Source organism: Leiobunum rupestre, chromosome 10 (assembly GCF_980474605.1).
Source record: "Leiobunum rupestre chromosome 10, qqLeiRupe1.1.hap1, whole genome shotgun sequence".
NCBI classification, from domain to species: Eukaryota; Metazoa; Arthropoda; class Arachnida; order Opiliones; family Sclerosomatidae; genus Leiobunum; species Leiobunum rupestre.
The window spans coordinates 37008905-37028539 of NC_143393.1; the positions used below are offsets into that span (position 1 = coordinate 37008905).

The 19635-nt window shown below is 36.1% G+C and overlaps 1 pseudogene across 1 annotated transcript; it reads left to right on the plus strand.

Moving 5' to 3' along the window:
- The first annotated feature begins 11234 nt into the window (after positions 1-11234).
- Positions 11235-14953, plus strand: LOC149925556 (estradiol 17-beta-dehydrogenase 11 pseudogene; annotated as a pseudogene). The gene is made up of 2 exons (XR_016477109.1): positions 11235-11427; positions 13689-14953. The product of XR_016477109.1 is annotated as an estradiol 17-beta-dehydrogenase 11 pseudogene (transcript).
- Positions 14954-19635: the final 4682 nt, after the last annotated feature.

Here is a 19635-nt window from a genome sequence, read left to right on the forward strand (position 1 = left end):
ACGATGGTAGGGTGCATAAGTCAATCTCTCGTGGAATTACCCATAATATAGAGTTGATCAATACCTATCTAACGAAGTATCAATTGAAATTTCTTTATACACCGTTGATGAGATATTTCCGTTTCGCAGCACGTTTTAAAACCGTCAGTGCGACGTGAAGTGATCACCAATACCGCAAACATCATCTTAGAAAATAACAGCCTCGAAAAAAGCCGAGAAAAGAGAGGAAGAAATATCTAATGTTACACTGAAGAAATCAGCGAGTGAAATTATGGGTACGATTCGACCACCTTGTTTATATGGAGAACGACGCCTTCAAAATTCAGTTAGTGGCGACTTCTAGCAACGCCAAAAGGAATCTTTTCCACGCTATTCAGTTTCCACGATATTCAGTTTCCACGTTATTCAGTTTCCACGCTATTCAGTATCCACGCTATTCAGTTTCCACGTTATTCAGTTTCCACGCTATTCAGTTTCCACGCTATTCAGTTTCCACGTTATTCAGTTTCCACGTTATTCAGTTTCCACGCTATTCAGTTTCCACGTTATTCAGTTTCCACGCTATTCAGTTTCCACGCTATTCAGTTTCCACGTTATTCAGGTTTTACTAACTTTTCCACGTAAATCCGGATGCACGTTATTCAGTCGGTCCGACTCGATGGGAAAACGCAAATCGTAGCGTACGTAAAAAAATGCCACGCGACGCTCGCGCCCGTAACGCGCGCGCTAAAAGCGTCAGAAAAGCGAGAAATAAATCCCGAAAATCGGTTGACGAACCTACCTACCTACCACCCAACCAACAGCTTTTTATTATATAGATTATCTTCAATGCTCCGACCAAATTTAAATTTACCCTAAATCTTCAAGATTCGATAATTGGTTTTCTGCAATCGATAATTTCCGGCGCTTGAGACGAGAATTAGATTTTTACCTCTCCCAGGGGATTATGTCCTCTAGGAGGGGTTTTACAATCACGGTGTCTGTCTGTGGGTCTGTCCGCGCTGCGAACGCGTACGCATTTTCGGTGCATGGTGTAATCACTGCGTACGCAGTTTCTTGAAATTGGGGAAAAGGTTTCTGGCAAAAGAGCCTCCTTTTTGTCATTGGGTGTAGTATGATTTTCTTTTGGGGATTGTGATTGTACGTGACGAGCCTTTGACGCTTGGGACGGTAAACGTCTCAATGGCAGGGTTTCCACCAAGTATTCACGGTGTACGCCATAGTATCATTTAGCGATCGCATCGGGCGGGTTCCGAACCCGAGCCCTCCTGCATGACAGGCGAGTGTTCTACCACAGAACCACCGATACACGATACGGTTCATTGAAATCTTTTACGTATGAAATTATAAAGGTCAAATCTTGTTTTAGAGCAGTCAGCAGAGATAAGAGGGTTAAAGGGCAGAACCCGTGGGTGGTCCACTTAGCTAGTTTTTGTCTATCGGTACTTTTGAACCGTTAAGGGTCATTTATGAATACAATTTCAAGTGGTATACAACGCGCTCTTTTCGTTTTACTTAATTTACTCGTAGCTTTGTTATTTTTTACGTGTTTTCTTATCGGCTTTAAATGTGTGATACATTTTTATTAATGTGGTTACGTTGGTGTTATTTATTTTGTTATATGCGCTGTTGTTTAGCCTTCACTATTCAGTTAAGGGTTTTTTGTGTGCGTTATTATTATTATTACCTCTCCGAGGGTACTTTGTACCCTGGAGGGGTTATACAATCACCGTGTCTGTGGGTGGGTGTGTGTGTCCTGCGAACGCGTACGCATTTTCGGGGCAAAGTGTAATCACTGCGTACGCTTTGTGTTGAAATCACCACGTTCGCAGTTGCTAGGGCTCTTTGCGTTCGCAGCTGCTAGGAATTAGGGAGCGAAGTCTAACGGATGGCAAAACCACCGTTTGACGGTGAGCGTTAACGGTTTACCATGCGGTTGGGTTTGGTTTTGATGGTTTTACGTTCACCGTCGCGACAGTGTGGATGCAGTTTGATTGGATATTACGTTATTTTAATGTTTATGTGTAGGGTGTGAATGTTTAGTTTGTGTTACGACGGTTGTGGGTGTTGAGTGTGTTATGTTAGTGTTGGTTGTGTTAGTGTTGGTACGTGCATTTTCTCTCCAACCTTTTTCTTGTTGACTTTTGGGACGGACCGAATGCTTAACAACCTCTCAACTTTCAATGACAGGGTTTCCACCAATTGTTCACGATATTCGTCTTAGTGTCTATTTGCGATGTATTGGCGCCGGCCGGGAAACGAACCCGGGTCTGCTGCGTGGAGAGATTTACTCTAACACCTCAGCCACCGACGCTTGTTAAGCTTCGGTGTTTTTCAAAAACAGCTAAGCGGTAGTCCTTTACGCTGTTATAAAGTTATTGACGTCAATTTTTTTCCTACAACATTTGACACTTTTGTAAATTTTTTTCAACAACATTTTACGATATTGTGAATTATATTGAATTTAAAATTAATTAATTATTTTTACCTCTCCGAGGGAACTTCGTACCCTAGGAGGGGTTATACAACCACCGTGTCTGTCTGTGGGTCTGTCTGTCTGTCTGAGCTGCGAACGCGTTCGCATTTTCGGAGCAAAGTGTAATCGCTGCGTACGCAGTTTCTTAGAATCAGGGAAAAGGTTTTTCCAAAAACCGCCCTCTTTTTGCCATTGGGTGTAGTGTAATATTTTCTTGGGCTGAGATTCGAACCCGAGCCCTCCTGTACGACAGGTGAGCGTTCTACCGCTGAACCACGGATACAGTTACGCTAGTTACATTAGTTGATAACTTCAGTTATTACATCTCCCCCAATCCACATAAGCTACAAGCTTGTGCGTGGTAGGGGATTTACATTTATATAGCCTTTGGAACGGCGATCAAAACGTTTTCAAAAACATCCAAGCATTAATATTTTAATACATATATAACTTAAAAGTCTAAGAAATTATACAGCTGCTCATATCCATACGCTATAAGCCATTTAGAAATATTATACTTAAATATATTCGTGTTCATACTATTTTTTTATATGGAGATCTAAAACATTAAATAATTTTGGGCCTAAGTACGACACATATTTTTGACCAATGGTCTTAGAGGTTTTATCAATAATTAAGTTCTTATTAGAAACACAACGAGTATTATATTGGTTTAAAACATTTAGTTTCTCTATTATTATAAGAGTACAATAAGATGCACCTAGCGTAAAGTTGTCTAACTGTAAAAACTTTAAAGTCGTTATATAAGTTCAGTCGATTTTCATATCGCCCTTTTTTTAAACAAATTTTTATTGTAGTCCTCTGGATTACCTCTAAAGGTTCGATAAAAGATTTGTAGGTCCCACCCCAAGCGATAATACCATAAGACAACACAGATTGGATTAAGGCGTAGTAGACCATTTTCAATAATGGCATTGTCAGAAAGTTACGAACTTCATAAAATTTATACAAACATAAACGTAACTTTTTTATAATATTATTTATGTGAAGATTCCATTTCAAATTATTGTCTATAATTATACCGAGATATTTAATAAGCCGGGAATTGTTAATGGTAAGGTGTTTTTGGTTTTTTCTATTACAATTTTCATTACCGTGGGTATATGGATTGACATTTTCTGGATTTCTAAGTATTTGAATTACCTTGTTGTTTGATTGGGTTATGATTATATATTTTTATTGCATATTTCTGCTAATACAATGTTTATTACTGTTGGTATTTAAATTTACTTTTTCTTGATTCCTAAGTATTTTAATTAACTTGTTACTTGGTTTGGGTTATTATTATATATTTTTCTATTGGTTATTTTTCTTGTTTTATTTCGTCAATCGAAAGTGTTGATAATGTGGAGGATAATTCATGTCTACGATTTTTTATTTGCATTGATTTTTATCGGCTTCGTTGGGTCAAAGAATTGGTTGGGTTGTCGTCATGAGCCCACGCAGTTTGTATTAGTGCTTTCAATTATAGTTTTGGTTTTCATTTCAAATTCTTCCGAGGAGAGGTATATTTTGGCAAGCTTGCCAACTTGTTATGAATGATGAATATACGTTCCATTTAAAAATCCTTGGAAAAGGCTAGATTTAAAGGAATGAAATATAAATTTAATTACTATTTTCACTAAAAATAAAAATTAAATTAATTATAAATTTTATTAGCATTCTTCGTAAAAACTAGATAACGTTCCAATCATCACCGTTTTAAAATTTGTTCGCTTTGCTATTAAAATGTTTTTGGTCATTTTTGTCTATCTGACGGAAAAATAAAAAATAAAAACTTGAAATCTTCTTAAAATTAGAATCACGTACTTCGGGCTACACCCTTAAATTGTTTAACGATTTCAAATTCTATCGCTTAAATGTTTGCCAATCAATTTTCATATCTCTGTAAAGAACCAATTTGACGTAGTGATGGGCACACTCCGCTCATTTTAGACGGGGTCGGAGAGTTTGGAGTCAAAATGAGCAGTGACTCTCTAGTAATTGAGTAGATAATTAATTATTTTAGTTATTAATGAGAACCTAAATTTTATCTTGATTAAATGAGCCCTTCACTAACAAGGAGACATCCCGAGGTGTTTCTCCCCGATTTGATTCAAACTCGGGGGTTAAGTAGACCTTCATTCAAGCTTCTAAAAGGAAAAGTTTCAATGGCCATTCGATTTTCCATGGCAACCAAAAATGTTGTTCACAACTCAAATTTAAACTTTCCATACGTAAAATAGCCTGGGAAAATCATGGCTTGTATTTATTTGATTTAACCCAATTTTATTAATTTAACCCAATTTTATCGATTTTATACAATTTTATAAATTTTACTCTATTATTTTGCCAAATTTTTAATTTTTTTAATTTTTTGAAAATGGCAAAGGGGACCCTTACAATCCGTGATTTTGCCATGCTATTTTACGTAGATGAAGTTTAAACTTGAGTTGTGAAAAACATTTTTGGTTGCCATGGCAAAACTAATGGCCATTGAAACTTTTCTCTTTAGGATCTTTCAAGGTACATAAAGGTCTACTTAACCCACGAGTTTGAACAAGATCGGGGATAAACACCTCGGGAAGTCTCCTTGTTAAGCCAGGCGCTCACTGCTCTTCGTAACGTCTCCGTCTTACCTTTCACAAGCCTTTGCTTCGTAACGGAGAACATGCCTTGTGGAAGGCAGGACGTATACGAAACGGAGAGCCAGTGGGCGCCTAGCCTTAGTCATAGATTGAGCGAGAAAAGATCCGAGCAGTCATTTTTTCTCGTGAACTCTCGACAAACTGAGACCAGCGAATAATAATTAGAATAAAAACAGTATTTTATGGGCTATAAAATTTACACTTTTACGTTGATTTTTATGAATTTTAGATTATCTTGTTAATTAAATAGGTTTAAGTTTTCAATTTCGCTGAGCTGTTTGATGAGTCGAGAAGAATATAGAGCTTTAGCTGTATTCAATTCGATATTGAACAAATGAGAGAGCGGGCACTTTCTTTAGAACATTAATAGAAAAAAGAGATTAGCTATCAGTACAGGCGTTTGATCTGATGAGAGTGATACATTATCTGAACCGCTCAAGATAATAGTGTGATTGAAAAAAGATGAGCGTCTTGTGAGCTGAGATTGGATTTTTTATTATTACCCATCACTAATTTGAAAAGGTCAAACAAATAAACATCTAACATTGCATTAACAGTCAGACAGAATGAAGGCCATGATTCTTTATCGTTATTTGGGGATCGCTTAGTGCGTCGCGTTGTTGATAGTGGACACGATATGTCTCAGATTCTTAAATGTAATTCCTTCCAATTGGGAACTGAAAAAGCACATTTGAAACGAAATTGTCTCGATCACGGTAGGTGGCAGTGAATTCGGCCAACTGAAGGCGGTGAAGTTCGCTCACTTGGGTTGCCGAGTGGTCATCTAGGACGAAGAGGGATTTCAGGAGACCATCGCGGGTAAAAGTCTACGAAACGGCATTTGTGGACCTTGAAGGCGTTCCTGCTTAGCATGGTCGAGAACAACCACGGACACTCGGTCACTGTGGCCAGCACATCCGGTTTAAAAGCGATCACTAGAGGCCAGGGGCGTAGGAACCAGGGGGGCCAAGGGCGCAATGCCCCTCCCTAGAATTTTGCTGGGAGGGGCAACTAATGTTATTGCCCCCCCCCCCCAACTTTTTGGTAAGTTGAAATATTCAACAGGCTCAAATTATCATTTTAAAAGCATAAATAACTTATAGAACCTCAACTGTGTTTAAATTTCAGTCTTTCCCGCCAATTTACATAGTAGTAAAATTTACACGTGTATTCGGAGAAGCTACACTCCATTAAAAGTTCAAAACCATTCTCCAGACCCCTTTTGGTTTCTCTTTGCCCCCTCCAACTTCTAGAACGTTCCTACGCCCCTCCTAGAGGCAGCGCCTATTCGTCGAGTAAGCCCGCCGCCATCGGGTTTCTAGATTCGATCACTATGGAATTGTTAGATAACGGCAAGAACAACATTAACACCACGGTTGTCTGCCCAACATTTTCCAGGACGCGTCTAATGGAATGCGAATACGACGGGATCTTACCAATGATGGACCCTGAAGTCGTGGTGGAATATAAACGAAAAAACAAGTTGTGTACGTCCCGCGTTCCACAATCCTGATTAGCTTCCTCAATCGCTTGGCGACCATAGGCTGGGAAATTATCTGGTGGAGGAAGCTTTAAGAAAAACATTCAAGTCAGGAGTGTTTTCGAACAACAAAGGGAAGCGGACGTGAAAGAGTGACCAAAGATTTCCTTAGTAACTGGGACGGGAAACATTTACCCGTTGATGATAAATAAACGTATTTATCAAAAAAATTAAATAAAGAGTGCTATATTACTAGGTTTTTTAGAAATACTAGGTGGACCTCTCGACCTTAGACTCATAAGCTCCAGATCATTTTGCGAACAATTCCCCACTTCGACCATCGATGCATACCTAGCGTTATTACACGTGATTAAATATAGTAAGTATAATATACACTTTGTGCCACGCCCAAATGTACAAACCAAGAATACCAACAACGCTAATTACTGTTCAATTTGGTATTTTTGAACTCGCCCGCCAGAAGATTGATTTTTTGTAAAAACTTCCCGCCAAACTAACTGCTCGATGTGTAGCTCCATCTACCATGTCGTCGCTTTCCACAACCACAACAAACAAACACTTGACGACATTCTGTCCCTAGCAATAGTGTCACTTCGAATATATTCGATGGGAAACTAAAAACAGGAATCTAAACAACCAGAAATCGAGATGAAAATCGTGCTCTGAAATCTCAAAATCAATTTCTGATTTTTGACGAAAAATTTGCAAATTTCGAACCCCTCGTAGGAGCATGGAATGTTTGAAGTGTTAAAAGTGTTCAGGTTTGACTTTAAACGTCTATTTTAAATACTTTTATAACTAATATGAAAAATAATAAAAATATAAATATAAATAATAAAATAATAAAATAATAATAAAAATATAAATATAAATAAAAAATAATAAAATAATAATAAAAATATAAATATAAATAAAAAATAATAAAATAATAATAAAAATATAAATGTAAATGTAAATAAAAAATAATAAAATATAAATAAAAAATAATAAAATCATAATAAAAATATAAAAAAAAATAATAAAATAATAATAAAAATATAAAAAAATAATAAAATAATAATAAAAATTTAAATAAAAATAATAAAAATTTAAATAAAAATAATAAAAATATAAATATAAATAATAAAAATATAAATAAAAATAAAAATAATAAAATAATAATAAATTATTAAATAATAATAAAAATATAAATAATAATAAAAAATAATAATAAAATAATAATAAAAATTTAAATAATAAAATAATAATAAAAATTTAAATAATAAAATAATAATAAAAAATTAAATAATAAAATGAAATGAAATGAAATGAAAACTTCATTTAGAGTGCACAACAACAGTGCGGTTAGCACCTACAAGGCAGTACACTACAAAAAAGAGTTTTACATCAGTGACCTAAAAGATCGGTTACTATTTGTTATAAAAATAAAGTTCATGGAAGTTTTACTAAATAAAAGTTTAAATAATAAAATAATAATAAAAATTTAAATAATAAAATAATAATAAAAATATAAATAATAAAATAATAATAAAAATATAAATAATAAAATAATAATAAAATTGACCTTAATCGCGAAAATATATTAAAATCTAAAGAAAATGACCAACATTGATGTCAATCTTCTAAATTGGGAATTTGGGTACCCCTGATCTAGAAGGTTAACCAAACCATGATCTGAATAAATCGATAATGCATGATACCCTTTTTTTCTCCCAACCACATAAATAAATACATTATAGTTTCGACTTAAAATAAGATTACTTATTTTGAAGGTTTCGCTATTTAAAACTTTCGCTATTGCAAAAATATGAAGTATAAAAACGTGCAAACTCCAAAAAAACAGAATAAATTGGAACGACATGACCACAAAGACGTGAGTGAGTTTTAATCCACGGACACTATATCAATTAAAACTAATTTGTGAGTCGTGCTACAAACTAAAATAAGTGATGTGAAAATTTAACCCAATTCAAAGAAAGCGACTTTCAATTAGAATATAGGAATTATAAAAAATGTAAGAAAAACAAGAACCTTTGTTGGTCTATGTAAAGATAACATTAAACAACGCCGAAGCAGTGATGGGCATCGCTTCTCTCATAGTGAGCGCTTTTGTTATTATGAGCGAAATTGAGCGGCAAAATGTTTTTTTTTAAAAGAGCGCGTAACGAATATGAGAGGAGTGCCAATTTCAGCGCTCAAAAAGAGCGGAAAGAGAGGAGCGCTTAATTTACCGCTCCAAGAAGAGCGGGAAAAGAGGAACGCTTATTTTACCGCTCAAAAAAGAGCGGAAACGAGGAGCGCTTATTTTAACGCTCAAAAATGCGTGAGCGTGAGCGGATATTACGCTAGCGAGTGCGAGCGGTGAATGAGCTGAGCGGCTCTTTGACGAAAATGCCCAACACGGCGCAGAAGAGGTAAAAAAGCCCAACAACGTTTGGGGAAACTAAAATATATTTATTTATTTAAAACCGATACGCGGTACTTCGGGCGATAGGCCTACAAGGTGAAGTTGGGCTTTTTACCCATTCGAAGTTGTTTAAACTTATAAGAATAATAATGTTATAAGAATAATAACACTAGTATAGTGTAGCAAATTTAAACAATTTGGCGCACAAATGAAAGGGCGATTAATTTTCGTATCAGCGAGTTGGAACGAAAGAATTTTTTTTCCTCGTTTCGCTCCTGGAGAAAGCTATAATTTACCGCGTAATAAAGTACGTGAAATTAAACTGCAAAAATCATAATTTGTTTCTTTTAATATGACACGCACACGTTTAAATATTTGCTTATAATTTATATTACGGCCAAGCCAAAAATTTAGAGCAGCGGTTCCCAAAAGGTGTTGCGCGGAACCCTGGGGTTCCATGGAAGGGTCACAGGGGTTCCGAGAATTCGCAGCGTGGCCATCTTTGTTTGTGTCAAGAGTCTTTTAAGATAAGTAAAAAAATGAGTTGGGGTTCCGCCAGAATTAGGTAGATAATTTAGGGTTCCATAGCAAAAAAAATTGGAAACCGCTGATTTAGAGGGTCAGCTATGGTAACCAAACAATTGTAACAATAATGAGTAATTAATTGTTTAATGATTTTATTTTAATTGAGGGGTTTGAGTATTTGTTACGTAATTTAAGGGTGTCTTGATTTTATGTTGTTAATAAAAAACACACATTGGTTATACAAATTAGTTCTGAGGTTTATTTAAATTCTTATGGGCTGTAAATTATTTTAAGAAAATTTCCCCTTTTTATTTTTCTTTATACCCGAAAATAACTTAAGCAATAGACGTTTAAATAAAACCTGTTCAGTGTTTGCTTAAATGTTGTAATATAGAGATACAAATATCATTTCCTGCCCTAACATAATCAGGGTAAAAAATATGCTTAAAAGGGAGTAAAGGGTACTAAAAACAAGTACTTTCAGCTGTTGTGGAGACCTGGCATTGGAAGCCCTTACGTTACCCTGTTCCTTAACCCCCAATTTTAATTTCAGTGGCGTAGACAAGGATAATTTTTTTAGTTTTCACGGTTCTAGTTTCCACCATCATTCATTTTAACATTTATAGACCCCTTTATAGATGACTTCCCGCCTACACCACTGTTCAAACTTACTACTACCAAAAGTGACATAATTACCAAAAGTGTGTCAATCGAACCTTTTTTAATGAATGTTACGATCGAAGTAAAAAGGGGGAGTGGAGAGGGGAGGATATATATTGGGGAGGAAAAGAAGTTAAAAAGTAGATATTATGCCACCTGGTCAGGGCTTCGAGAACTAAAGAAGCACTGAAGAAGCCTAGCAAGTGTTTTGATTTTTTGCCACTGAAACGCTACTGCCATCTATCTACGTTTTAATACAAAACACGAAAAAAGAAACCAGATAAAAGGTGCATCGTCCCTCCTAGCCTAGTCTTTTATGTGGTCTATCTCGATAGTGGCATTCGGTTAATCTTGAGCACACTTTTGGTAAATATGTCACTTTTGCTACTAGATAGTTACACCCCAAAAGATATTGTTGTTTTCTTCAACGTTATTTGAAATTAAAGGTACCATGTTTGTACCAATACGACCCAAATAACGTGGCTCCATATCTCATATCCGTCCTAAGGTTGGTTTCACACTCGACGGAAAATACGATGAAATGTAACGCCGTGTGAAAAATTGATTTGCCGCCCACGCCCAACCATTCACGGGTAACTGCGAAAGCAACCTAAAAGCCATAACGACGAAAACCTTTATATTTATCGGTACAGGACTCTCCCTGTCAAACCTACCGGAGTGTAGCCACGCTTAACGACGATTTTACGTTTAAGTGGGAAGGAGAAAAGGCAAACATTTAATTTTGTTTCGAAGCAAACGAGAAACACTTCTCATTTACGACCTTGAGCGAGTAGAGAAAGTAAAGATTTTAAAACACGAAATATTTGTATTAAGGCAAATGGATGCCTTCCACGCTATAGACCGCGGGCTTTATTCGCTAGTAAACACTCTCTGATCCCCATCCTTGACAGTCGCGGTCCTTACGAGGATAAAAAACCGGATAGCCAAGGTTGGACCCTACCCGTTCGTTACCGACACCGAAGAACGAAATTTCGGGTAATATCAGGAGCGGACAGAATGTCGTTGCAAAACATTGGCCGCGAGAGGAGACATCGGACCCGCCGCTCCAGAAAGATGGTGCACTTAGGAAAGTCATTGGTTAAATACGTCGAGTTGCTCTGCATCATCCTTCTGGACATCGTCACTCAAGTATTCCTGGCATTGGTACCAGTTTCCATGCGGCGTAGGAAGCAAGTTTCTGGCGATATAGGTAAGTGAGAAATTACTTCGTAGTATGTCACCGGAATTAGGAAAATCAAACCAAATGTTACTAAAAAATCTGGGAATTTGTCTTCATTGTAACCCGGCCACCTGAGTTAATGGCTTTAAAAGTAGCTCGATGACTTAGGCCTAGGGTGGTGCTTTGGGTATTAGCCTAGCTGATTATTATGATTATTAAGAAGAGTTGAAAGTGAAATCGATTTTGAATGAATTTATCCATTGGAAGAGGCTTAATAATAACGATAAAATTTGTGCATGAGTGGGGTATTTTCTGACTTGTTGAAACGATAAATTTTGTCCAGGAGGTTTTAGACAATTTATCAATGAGTTCGATACTTTCTCATCTAATGAAACGGGAAATTTTGTCCAGGAGGTTTTAGCAATTTATCAATGAGTGGGATACTTTTTATCAACTAATGAAACGGGAAATTTTGTCCAGGAGGTTTTAGCAATTTATCAATGAGTGGGATACTATTTCTCATCTAATGAAATGGGAAATTGTGTCCAGGAGGTTTTAGCAATTTATCAATGAGTGGGATACTTTTTATCAACTAATGAAACGGGAAATTGTGTCCAGGAGGTTTTAGGTAATTTATCAATGAGTGGGATACTTTTTCTGACCTAGTGAAACGGGAAATATATCCTATATCATGAGTTGGGTATTCTCATCACCTAATGATAGGGATTTATCCATGAGTTGTGTATTTTATTAGCTAATAAACGGGAAATTTAGTCTTGAAGGCCTAAGGGATTTTATCCACGAATGGGGATATTTCCATAACCCAGTGAAACGGGAGATTTTCCAGGAGGTTTGAGTCAAGTATTTGCCATTGCCTAAAATATATTTGAAAATTTTTTCGGGAGTGGCGAGATTGGATACATTAGTTAGAGTTTTTTGTCTGGCTTATTAAAAAACAATATGTTTTACCAAGGTTAGATGTAATTTAGCCATTAAATAAAACTTTGTCCCGGAGGTTTGAGGATAATTTATATAATAACGTGGTATTTCGTTTGGTTTAAATAAAATTGCATACCCCATTAATGTATAATTTATCTGCAAAGCTCCAGGGTAAGATTTTATTACATATAAATGTTGATACATATTGTATATTATATTTTAGTGTAAAGAAAATTTATATTTATTACCTGAGGAATTTGAAGGATTTGATCCAGTAATACACACGTGAGATTATATCACGCATTGGATCGAATGATTTCGGTCTACATTGTAAATGTTTTCCCAAACATGTGCTAAATAAAAATATTCTATATTCAGGATAAGAAAGCTAGTTAGTTTAGATTGCAGAGATGTCATTAGCTACAGGAAACTTCCTATCGAATCTAACCTTAAGTGTAGTTATTACGCTTCATGTAAATGTCATATTTAGAATGACCTCGGTGGACATTAGGCTGAATACCTACTTTTGGCTTCGTCTTCAAAATGAGTCAGCGAGCGCGGGGATCCGTTCCGAGTCGAAGCACCGCGTGTGCTTATTTTGCCAACGACGTCAAATCCGCGTCACTCCACATATAGCTATCAGCAGGAATCCATATATCTACTTTGAATGCGTATCTTGCCTTATCGCGTCTGGTAAGTTCACCCTGACGGCTTTGGCCCCGCCTACGAGATAAAAAAATCCCCTCTGCACGCGCTCCCCTCTCACGTTGTTTGATAACTTAACATAGTAGGTGGTTTTTTTCGCCTGTTCTGGGTTTTTTGAGCAGGTTAAAAAGTGTAGCCATATGACGTCATTTTACTTCAATTCGGTCTTGACGAAAAAAACGAGTTGGAGTAAGAAGGGAGTAGTTAAAGGTTAAAGGTTATTTACAAAAAGCTTGCCCGTCATGTTTTCGTGAAACAAAATTTAAGCAGACGACAAAGCTAGATTACTCCCTCTACACCTCCTTTCGAGGAGGAGTAAAAAGTGTAACCTTAGAGCTCTGGAACAAGCGAACAAAATTCGGGACAGGGTAAATCTTACCCCGAGAACAGGCGAATAAAACGTCTTAGGGTAAAAAGTTTACCCTTTTTGTCGCCGGACAAGCGAAAAAAACGTCAGCCACATCGAGACGAAAATCTGCCGAGATAAGCATTCTAAGTATAAGTATGGATTCCTGCTATCAGAGATGTTTTCAGCCTAATTTATCAGCTAAGCCCTTTAAAGAAAACTACCGGTATCTACGTAACGGATAGGTTAATAACTCGAAAAATCCTACACCATTTTTAATAGCTTAGTTGAAACATTTCAGTGTTGATAACTGGAGGAGGGAGCGGCTTCGGTCGTCTGATGTCTCTGAAATTCTCCCGTCTCGGCTGCCAAATCGTCATCTGGGATGTTGACCAAGCGGGAGCCGAGGAGACGCGCCGTCTAGTGACTGTGGAAGGTGGTCAAGCCGTTTGCTACCACGTCGACGTCTCTGATCGCGCCAAGGTGTACGAAACGGCCAAATTGGTGAAAGCGGAAGTAGGTAATGTGTCCATACTCGTCAACAACGCCGGGGTGACAACCTGCGAGTTCCTGCTGGACACGGCGGACACTGAAATCGATAAAGTCATAGGGGTCAATACGATGGCTCATTTTTGGACCATCAAGGCTTTTCTGCCCGACATGTTGGACTCTAACAAGGGTCACATCGTTTGCGTGTCCAGTTTGGCCGGGTTTTCGGGTCTACCCAAAGCGGTGTCTTACTCAGCCAGCAAGCACGCCTTACTCGGCTTGATGGACGCCCTTAACCACGAGATCCTGTACAAGGGTAAGGACGGCGTTAAGACCACCGTCGTGTGTCCCTACTTCAGCAACACAGGCTTCTGCTCAGTAGAGTTGAACGACCTCTTTCCGATGGTTCGGCCAGAATACATCGTCAACGACATCGTGGACGGGGTGCTCTTGGAGAAGGACTTGGTGTACGCACCCAAGAGCTTGTTCTTCATTAGGTTAGGCGGAGTCAGCTTGAGCCGCAAATGCAAGTGGTGGGTGCAGCACTTCATGTCCACCGATAAAACACTCGAATCCGCCAAAGCCCTAAAGCCCATAAAACAACTCATAAACTAATATTAATAATTTTCGCTAACATTCGCTACGATTGGTTTTGAACGTGACTACCACCCCTGTTAAATCCAGGTGGAAGACACGTGAAGTTATCTACCATAAATATGAAGCTTTGTTCTCACTTTAAAAGAAAACACTTGTGTGATAATGTTTTAATTTAAATTATAACGTAAAATCAATGTAAAAATTGCGTCAAATAAGAAACGAATTTTAAAATTTCAATTCCTGTAAATTAATCTAATCGAACTGTGTCATCTTAGTTCACGTATTTTTGCCTTAATAATCATCAACCCTAATTTAATATAGCCTTCGGAACAAAACTAATAGATTCTAAAGAGCGCCTCCATTTGTTTTTTCAATTATGAATACTCTATCGTAGCGCCCCTTGGTTGTCGAGGTGTTGCGAACATTGCACTAGAAGCGGTTTAAAGAGCTGGGATAGTTTAGTATAGATATTTGGTCTACATATTGTTTTACATCAAAAACTTAGTTTTTAATCAATGTTTTATGCCTAAATATTTTCAGTCAGCAAAAGTTATTTATCTTTTAATGTTTCACATGACACCGTGTAATAGTCTTTGTCGATTATTAAAAATAACGCTTGGAAAAACTGCCGATCAGTTTAGGAATAAAAATGGGCGGCGTAAACTGCCTCTTTCGGTTCTAATAAATAGCTTTTTATCCCCTTCACAAAGAAAAATCTATTTTGTTATCCCAATTAAATAATTTTATTTTAACTAAACAATAAGATTTATAATTTTTAGGCCTTATATAAAGAAAAACTTTTTTTTAAACAATCTTTTAAAATATGTGATACACTGACACTGGCGGAGAGCAAGTGCTAGTCCAGTTTATTGGAGCCCACGAATGAAATTAGGGCCAAGGTGCGGTATTTCAAGTACTAGACCAAAATATTTCTGGCGTAATTTAGGAAAATTCCCAAAATCCTTTTAATAGTTCATTTTTGAAAAATCCCTTAATTTTCCCTTTTTCCCTTTCTTCCAAAATAAAATCCCTTTGAGGTCGAAAAATCCCTAAAAAGAGATAAAATCTCTCAAAGTGGAAGCACTGGTGTTGAGAAACAGTCGAACAGCGCTGTCAAACAACAAAATACTCATCTGGTCAAAAAGATAGCAGTGTTGTCAGATTCAGATTATTTTGTTTTAAATACACCGAAAATAGCCAAAATGTGAAGAAAGTAATTTGTAATTTTGTATATATTAGGACTTTTGACTGTTATTTGTATAAAGAATTACTTATTTAACATGACTATCCAACTCGCAGGCAATCAAATAGTCTCCGTATTCATTGATTCCTTAAATCTGACGTTTTAAGAAGCGATTGAAACACACTCGGATGACTAGGAAGGACTATGCTGTGATAGTCATAACTAGTGCTCGGCATTCGATTAATTTTAATCCATGAATAAAATAAGCTCGGCGATATTTTAATAATATTTATTTAAATAACCAATAGTTGAATAAAAATTGTAAAATGTTTAAATAATCGAAAGTGAATAAGCCTATTATTTAAATAAAACAAACAATTATTTAAATAAATACCACTTTTATTCCAATAAATGCTTGGTTACGTAAAAAAAAATAATTAAATAAGTTAAAATTATATTCTTTTTACCAACGTTTTTTAAATAAATCGGAAAATTTGTGGATAATGAATAAACAATTCCGAGCACTAGTCATAACCCCTAAAGTATAAATAAAAATATCCTGGAAAATATCAATGTAATTAATTTATACCTCGTAAGACACAGTAATTCCAAAATCCATAAAAAATCCATTAAAAATCCATTAACATAAACATTTTCCTAGATAAATTCCTTCGCCGAACTACGTTTATAATATGAATTTATCCGCAATGCGAAGTTTGAAGGTTTGTTGAGCAGTTTATTTTCAAAACGCTTAGCCATTTTAATTTATTCAATTCCTAAATAAAAAGCTGTTTTGTTAAATAGATCATTAACAAGTAAACCAGAAAATTTAAAATTAAAGGTCAACACAGATTTATATTTTTTTTTAAAGGAAGCGGTTTGGGAGTGACTTAAGCCGCGTTCACACATTGCCTTGATATCGATTCAAAAAGTTTCGAACGAGTTGCGTGAAACTTGCTAAATCATTTTAAACCGATTCGGACCTTTTTCTACCGTTTACTTGTGAACGTAGCTTTAAATGGATATCATACACACGTGCTTCAAATTTTAATGATTTTTACGTAAACAAAGATCATTTTAAAGGTTAACAGTGGTTTTAGTCTAGAATTGAGTTATTATTCCAAGTGCTAAGATTTTATCTAATGAAATATTGTTTGGTTAAAAATTCCATGAGTTTTAAAGGAATAAAATTTTACGAAAAGGAATTTAAAAGTGGTATTTATATTTAAAAATCCCGTAAAGAATAAAAATCAGTCAGTTTGATTAAATTGGAAAGCCCCAATAAAATTTTACGAACATTCAACCTCAAGGTAAATTAGACTATACTGTTATTTCTACTTCACTTTATTCTAAAAAACAACATAGATGCTATACTAAAAACGTTAGGAACTGAAAGTCTCGATTTTGTAGACAATAAGGGATCTGCATTTCGAGGTCATAAGTTATAAATCTCACTGATTGACCCAAAAAAAACGAACTACCAGATGAAGAAATAGCTAGTTCTCTCCCCACTGGTTAAAGGTGTTTTCCCCCGAGTTCTTCCATTTCTACTTTCCATAAAAACTTATAGATGTTAGCGGTAATAAGTAAGTGTAGGGAGCTGTTTGGTTCTCGTGGCTTGAAGGGCTTGCCACCACCCTCCTACGCATTGTAACCCGGCCACCTGTTTAAGGCATTAAAAGTCGCTAGATGACTTGGGCCTAAGGTGGTGCTGATTATTACTATAAAAACTAGCTCAATATTTTAATTATAATTAATGGGATCTTGAAAAAACCTACACGAACCAGCCAGCCAGTCATTATTATGATTTCTAAAGTAAAAATGGAAAATTCCAGAACGACATAAGGAAATTACGGAAGTTACTTTTGAAAACAAAGCGGATAATATATTAGAATGTCTCTACAAATTATAGTAAAATACAGATTTAACCTAATAAAACGTACTTTATGTTTATAGTACTATAAGAATTTTTGACCCGATTTAACCGACCAAGTGGAACCCCGCGAAATATTTCTACTGTCAAACTCTGCGTATAAAAAGAGCTTAAATCAATTTAAACTAGCTCTTGCCTACACAAATGATTATTTAAGTATGTCATGCGTGGAGTTAACATTTCTATTATACCCCGAGGAGACGAAGTAATTAAAACCACGAAAAAGAAACATCATAAATCAAAGGGCGCTTAGTCGAATCCACCAGAAGAAAAAGACACTTTTCTGCACACGGATCTAAATTATATTTTATGGAAAAATCACGGAAACAAATTCAACCTTTGGATGAACTCACGTACGCGTTCGAACATAGACAAATCATAAATTCCACGTACCTTTCCCCGAACTAAGCTTGTCGTCTCTTCGAAGTAACGTACCCCTCCGAGAACCGGGAATCCACTTTACGGTTTCTCTTCCCAACTTCTATCAGTGTCCCAAAATGACGTATTTCCTGGTTTACAAAGTTTTAGCTTTGACAGTACTTAAGTTATTACGTAATTGATTACAAAATTAGTATTATCATTAGGCCTATGGTATTCAATGCACGATACCTCAGTTTCATATGCCTGTAATCGGGGTACAGAATCTTAGAACGTTTTTAGCCCCTCGTTTACAACACTTTCTCTAAACCCAGTTTGACCATCGACGATAATTCTTGGTTCACACGTGCGAAATCGCTTCACCCCGGTTCGCTTATAGCCAAGGCTTAACGTCATTTCAAATTATGACCAGAATTTTGAAAATACTAAAATATATCCCAAAACAATTAGTTTATCATGTTTACTATACATACGGTAATATTATTTGAAATTATTTAGAATTATATTCCCATTACTTTGGAAAATACGAGCAATTTGACTTCCCCGCCATGTCGTTTTGAAAGCGATTCTAAGCGAACTGACTTGGACGAGTTGCTTCCCGAACCAACACGAAGAGATTTCTCATACCTTTTACAGACGAGGCTTATAAAACTGAGTTTGGTAAACCGAAGTTTAATTTTTATAACCCATTTCAGTACAGAAAAATAAACCTTGGTTTAATAAACGGAGTCTCAACCCGGATTAACAAGCCTCGTCTGAAGACGACATTACGATGGTTTTGAAAACTAGTTAACTAAAACGAAGCGATTTTAGGGGTAAGTGTGAACCTGGCTAAGGTGTCGTCACCGTTGGTCTCCGCGTTTCGAAGACGAGTATTATTTGAATATGTTTCGAAACACTTAAAAAAAACAAACACAATGACAAACCTTTCCTCGTGGTTGGGGAAAATAAACGGTTCATTTATTACAGGTAGAGGGAACAAAACTGCATTAGTATATCATTGGGTAATTACCAGGATAAGTTCTTTAAAATGATAAATAAGTACAGGTTGAGATGAAATTGATTATCATACGAGATAATTAAAAGGAAGTAATACTTAGCGAAGAATGCGGTTTCTTTTGGTGCGTCCAATTGATTAGAATTTTCCGCTTTTCTGGGAAGAATAAAATTAAGAATTGTCCATTGTGGCTCCAATTTTAAATTAAAATTCTTGTAATAAATTTTTAAGACAAAGTGTCAATTTTATTTTTTAAATTATAATACTCATGTTTATATTGATAGTTAACAAGGGCGTATTTAAGGGGGGGTTGGGGGTTCAAACCCCCCGAAATGCTGATGACTGGGGGGGTGCCTAATAAAAATCAGTGAAACTACCGTCAGCACCCCCCCTTGAAATTTTACCTCAAAAAACCCCCTGAAATAAAATCCTGGATACGCCCTTGATAGGTAACTCCTGTATTAATTAAAGTTAACTATAAAGGTTAAATAGTCAATAATTTAAAATCTGTTCATACCACATTTCCTTTTAGACCCTAAATTATTTTATAAAAATTGTTTAAAATTGGAGTCTTAAGTCACACTTAAGCATTCGTTATCGATATTTACACCGAATATTATATAAGGTTTTTATATCAGAGGGGACGGTAGTCCCCATAGCAAGGTCCGGGA